Consider the following 6000-nt stretch of genomic DNA (forward strand, 5'->3'; position numbering starts at 1 on the left):
CTTCCCAGAGGGAGCAGTCCTTGAGCCGGGTCTCTAGTGGGAAAGGTGAGGGAGTGAGAGTGTGGAGGTGGGGGAACCGCTTTGTGCATAAGCAGGGTGACAACAGAATGAGAGCAAGTTTGGGGCGCTGCTGGCAGCTCCTGCAGCCGGAGGGCAATAGGCAAGGCCAGAGGCGGGGGAGGGTGGGATGAGGCCCGCAAGGCTGGCGGGGCCACTCTACCAAGCAGTCCAACGGGGAGCGGCGGAGGGTTCAAGGCACCGGGTGGTGAAGGGACTGCAGGCAGATCAGCTGGTGGGGAGCCAGGGGCCAGCAGGGAGTGTGGCCACGGGGGTCCAGCCAAGGGCCGGGAGTGGAGGGTGGCAGGCGACCGAGGAGGTGTTTACGAGGTATGATGAACGGCTGAATGTGGAGCCAAGGGGAGGCAAGGCCAGGCGGGGAAGGGGGTCCCCATCTCTGACTCCAGACCCAAAGTGAATAGTGGGACCTGATCCCAAAATAGAGGACATGAGAGGAAAAGAAACAGGTTTGAGTTGAAAAGGGTGGGGAAGGCAGGTGGCCCCAGCAGCCGGCAGCCAAAGGCAAACCTGCCCGTCGTTCTTGAAGCCATCAGTCAGCGGGACAGTGGCTGAAGCTGACAGTGTCTCGCCAGCCATCACGTCCCTGGAACAGTGGCCCATCTCACCCCTGGGGGCGATGACAGCATCTGCTCATATCCCAGACCAAAGCTCAACAGAGCACAGGTGCCTCAGCCATCCCACCACTGTTCATTAACTTCCCCCTCTGCACCCGGCACTGGGGACCCAGCAGTGAACCGAAGAGGCTGTGCGGTCCACAAAGAGCGTGCGTGCAAATAAATCCGGGGTGTGCTCTCTGAGACAAGGGCTCTGGAGAAGAACAAGGTAGGATGGGGGAAGGGAGAGGGCTGGGGGAGGGATGAGCCTGTAAACTGAGGAATTGAGTGGTAGAGGGAATAAATAGGGAGAAATATATAGAGGGGGAGAGGCCTAAATAGGAGGAGAAGGCCTCCCAAGATAAGCTGACCTTCACACAAAGCCTTGAAGGAGGGGAGGGAGGAGTCCCGTGAACCTCCAGGGAAGAGCATCCCGGGAGGAAAGGCCAGCCGGGTTCTGTGCAGCTGGAACAGAGTGAAGGGGAGGGCAGGGGGAGACAGCAGCAGGGGAGATGGGCGAAGGGAGTGCTGAGGTTATGGATTTTTCAGGGGACGCCCAGTGAAAGAGTCTGGCTTTTATTCTGCATCATAGGGCGCTGGGAGACTGAGCAGAGGTGTGACATTATGTAATTTACATCATAAGAGTTAGGCCAGTTAGAAGGTCATTACAATGATGCAGGTGAGACACAGCAGTGGCCGGGAGGGGTGGGAAGCCAGTGCCCAAGGCCAACACCCTGGAAGCAACCCAGTGTGTCAGTGAGGGAATACAGCCGCCATGATGGAAATTCCCAGAGCAGGGCTTTGGCCACAGGGAAATGAGAACAGGAGTGAGGCTTGGAAAAGAGAAAGAAGTTTGGGAATAAGAAAGATAAGGATGTACCATCTTGAGTCATCGGATCTGGAAGTATCCTTGGAGGAACGGCACAGCCCAACTGCTACCTGTTAGATGGGAGCCGAGGTCCAGAGACAGATGAACCCAAAACCACACAGAAATGTTGAGCTATGTTATCAGCTGATCTGCTGATTCAACAAGGTGCCCCTGCAGGTAAAGATGGGCAGGGTAGAGGCCCCAACTCCTTCCCATGGGTAAGAGAACTTTGAACAGAAGACGAACTGGTCAGAGCTAGGCCCCTGTGGGCCTGGACATGCCGGCCACAGGGAGCTACGGGAGATGTGGGAGAGAAAGGGGCGTGACGCCTTGGGAGAGGCTGGCCCAGGGTAGGGTGACTCACCGCTTAAATAACAATGGGCCTCTGGGATGGGGCTGCAGAGCCAGACACCCCCCAAGTGCCCTTTCCTCTTCCCACGGTCCACCCGAACATGGCGTCGAACATCTTCTGTTGCTGCTGCCAGGCCAACGAGGAGCCCTCTTCCACTGTTGACTCACGTAGTCCGAGAACATCCCGGAGGCACCAGCCACGATCCTGCAGTAGGTCCCAGGCGCGGGTGTAGTTGGCAAGAATATTGGAGTCACCTCTCTGGACTGCAGTCTTCCCAGCCTCCCTCTGTTGGGACACCTCCGATTTCTTCCAGACTTTCGGGGGTGTGAGACTAGTTACCCAAGCCTGTAACGACTTAGCCTAGTGACTATATTATTTATTAGATACCAGATATTAGTTAAGATCACTGGCTAGCGTCCTGCATGCCAGTCAAATTCTGCCTCAGCCACTTACGAAGCTGGAGCACGTTGCAGAACCTCTCTGAGCTTCAGCGTCCTTCTTTACAAAAGGGGGATAATGATAGCACGTTACCTACTTCCCAGGTTATTAGGAATAGGAAAAGCGGTAGCATACGCAAGCGCCTAGAACATGGCCCCATGCGGAGAAGACGCTGGGGAGGCGGTAGCTGTGTATGTGTTCCGGTCAGGATCAGCAAGGCTTTGCTGACGTAACAAGTAAACTGCAGAATCTTGACTGCCTGACCCACTTAGGGATTATTTTTAGCTCAAGCCAGCAGAATTGTTTTCAAGCCATTTAATAACACGAGCAGTCCCCACGTGGGATGTGACCAAGACCATTTATTCACGAGTAATTCAAAGCCTTTACCGAGGACCAACATTTTCCTTCACTCTTCCAGATCTGAACATGGATTCTTGCACACATGGTTTGAAGAAGAGACACCCACACCACCCTGCCAATATTTGGGTGCTAGAAACATACACTACTGGGAGACCCTGAGCATTCTAGTCGGCAGCCCCCACGATGTGTGCCTGCCTGAGTGTCTCCGGGAGGAAGAGGGTGGTGAGCAGGAGCTATGAAGATGGATTCAGAAACTCCCGGGGAGGAGGAGGAAACATCTGAGCCATTTCTGTGCCACCAACAAGAGTCGCTCTAGCCACGATGGGAAGAGCTGCCTCCAATTAAAGTCCTTGGTTGCATCACAGGCCTGGGTCCCTCTTCTTCTCCCTTCCCCCTTCCCTGCTTCTGAGCTTCCCTTGCATGTGGAGGAATTAGAACCCGGCGTCTCGTATAAAGAAATGTGGTCCTTCAAAAGCCTTCTCAGTCACTCCTAACCCACCGAACAAAGTGCTTAGGAGAGGCTGGATCGGTAACAGGTGGCTATAAACGGATGCTGTGATAAATGTCTAGAGCTTGAGGGCACAACTTTGCTCATCTGCTGGGTGACTCCATTTGGTGCTCAGGGCCGTAGTGACCCATGGGGCAGGCTGTGAACACCTCTGAGAACAGCAGCCCTTGGGTGATGCAATGTGCAGCCGGTGCAGATAAACAGAGCTGTTTGCCATAAAAGCAGAGCAAAGGGACACCTGGGTGGCTTCGTTGATTATGCTTCTGACTTCGGCTCCAGTCTGATCTCACAGTTCATGGGTTTGAGTCCCGTGTTGGGCTCTCTGATGTCGGCATAGAGCCCGCTTCAGACCCTCTGTCTCCTTCTCTCTCTGCCCTTCCCCCGCTCATGCTCGCTCTCTCTCCCTCTCTCAAAAATAAACGAACATTTAAAAAAAAAATTTAAAGCAGAGCATGTAGGGGCACCTGGGTGGCTCCATCAGTTAAGCATCAGACTCTTGATTTCAGCTCATGTCATGAACTCACAATTCATGGGATCGAGCCCCACATCAGCCTCTGTGCTGACAGTGTGGAACCTACTTGGGATTCTCTCTCTCTCTCTGCCCCTCCCCACTCTCTCTCTTTCAAAATAAATAAACTTTTAAAAACGATTTTTTAATGGAATAAAATGCAGAGTATGCAAACATGAGTAACACGCAGGTGACCCCAAGTGGCTTCAACTTTAGCCCAGAGGAAACCAGGCCCAGAAGCATTATCATTCCAACCCAATAGGACAACCTGGGGTAGGAAGAGAACGGGAAGCATTTTGCAACCGACTTGAGGCCTTGGGGAAGACTTCCTGGAAGAGATGGCGGCTGGAGTTTTCTGAGTGCTGAAAGGGGACTGACCAAGCAAATGGGGGGTGGGGGTGGGAATGGTATTCCAGAAGAGGGAACAAAATAAATAACGTTGGAAATCAGAGGCACAATGTGGGAAGGGTTGGGGGGCAGCGATGGCCAATGTTTGGAAAGACTAATGTAAAATCCTGAGCCAGGGTGTGGTGGGAGGTGAGGTGGCAGAGGGTCGTTAAAAGTTTCGTATTCTCAGAAAGGAGGTTGGACCCTACCCTGAGGGGGATGGGGGGCCCCAAGTGAGTTTCAGGCAACCGAAATGACACAGCCCAATTTCCGATGTTTGCAATGTGAACACGGTGAGTTGTTAAGAAGACAGCTTCTCCTCCTAGCACTCCCTGTGTCAGCCCCGACCTCAGAAAAGAGAGGAAGAAAGAAAAATGATGTCTTATGCCATAGAACTGTCGACTAAAACTCATACCTACGATGGGAAGCCCATTCTGGCTAGGAGTGTGTAAATTCTGGTATATCACTTACTCTTCTGAGTGCTTTATAAATATCAATTCACTTAGCATAATTACCCAAAAGGTTAGTACAATTACTATGACCCTGGTTTTACAAAGTAGGAAACAGACACAGAGGGCTTATACGTCTCTGAAGGTTACACTAATAGCAGTAGTAGAGCTGAGACTTGAACCCAGGACGCCTGATTCCAGAGTTGACACTCTTAACCAACCAGCCATGCTGCCCTTCACAATGATAGGAAAGCAGCATTCATTTATTGCTACAAATTGGCTATTCATTGCCTACTCTTCAAAAATGGAGCTGGGCCCTTTAAATGCTTTTCCCTTGGTAGTGGGTGCAATGTTATGCTTTGCCAGTAGGGGGTGCTGGAGACACGGGAGGAAGAAGGGCTCTCCTTCCTTGGTTATGGTGAGCTTGGGCTAGCAGGACCCCCGCAGCCCAAGCAGTCCCTCCAATTATCTGGCTCTGCCCATGCACACAGCTTCTCAAGCACCAGTTCCTGCCACGCAGAAGCTTCTCCAGCCTCAGGCTCCTGCAGTGTAGACAACTTCCCAGCCCCCAGACCCTGCGTGGTGGTAAGCAGTACTTGCCAGCCCACAGCTTCTCCCAGTGCCCACCATCAAACTGGCAAGGGCCTCCATCTCTCTGGGATAGCTTTCCCTGGCACCTTAAAGTGCAAATTTCTAGAACATCCCATCAACACAGCATCTCAGGGCATTTCTCTGCAACCAGCGAGCCACGGCCATGTCCATCCCAACAAAATCCAGATTTCAGCTGGGGCTGGGACATTGAGAGACCTTCCTTGAGGGGCTCTATCTCAGCCCTAGGGGTAATGGCTGCACCTTACATGGGATCTTCCTATATTCTTTACAGTCTCTTCACTTCCTTCCAACCCATTATTCAAATTCCCTGTAATACTAATTCTTTATGTTAAACTTCCCATATTCAAGTTACCATGTGGCTTTTGCCTTCTGATTGAATCCTGAATGACACAAACATGTAAGAAGAGACCATGGAGGCATCAGGACAGCCAGTAATACAGGATGAACTAGGACAGCAGCACTGGGCTAGAGACCAGAGACCCAGGTTAGAGAAGATTCTCAGGCAAAGGTGGCTGGTTCCTAACTCACAACTATACAGAGGAGATTCTGGGAGAGGAGGTTCTTGATTTCTTCTGCCACGCCCAGAGCTGAGAAGAGGGGCGGTCTTGAGGCCAACTTGACAACACACAGATCATTTCACCTTGGGATGTGTCAAGTTGGAGGAGCCCATGGGGCGTCTAGGTGGCCGTATCCACAGGGCAGTTGGAAATATGTAGCAGAAAAGGGTAAAGGAGAAATGGCTGGAAGGGGGCAAGAGGAATTGCTAATTGTGTGAGTGTGATCAGTTCACTCAGGGGAAGCCCTCCCCCGCCCCCGCCAGAGCATCAGTCACGTGAAGAGAAAGTAC

General features: G+C 52.3%; 1 long non-coding RNA gene across 2 annotated transcripts; it reads left to right on the plus strand.

Annotated features, from left to right (window-relative positions):
- Positions 1–618: 618 nt before the first annotated feature.
- LOC115276650 lies at positions 619–3053 on the plus strand. 2 transcript variants are annotated; one of them, XR_003902041.1, is made up of 4 exons: positions 619–900; positions 1483–1716; positions 1942–2100; positions 2748–3053. It is a non-coding gene; the product is annotated as an uncharacterized LOC115276650 (long non-coding RNA). The 2 variants fall into 2 exon arrangements; XR_003902040.1 differs by lacking the exon at positions 1483–1716 and having other exon boundaries at positions 632–900.
- Positions 3054–6000: the final 2947 nt, after the last annotated feature.

Source organism: Suricata suricatta, chromosome 13 (assembly GCF_006229205.1).
Source record: "Suricata suricatta isolate VVHF042 chromosome 13, meerkat_22Aug2017_6uvM2_HiC, whole genome shotgun sequence".
NCBI classification, from domain to species: domain Eukaryota; kingdom Metazoa; phylum Chordata; class Mammalia; order Carnivora; family Herpestidae; genus Suricata; species Suricata suricatta.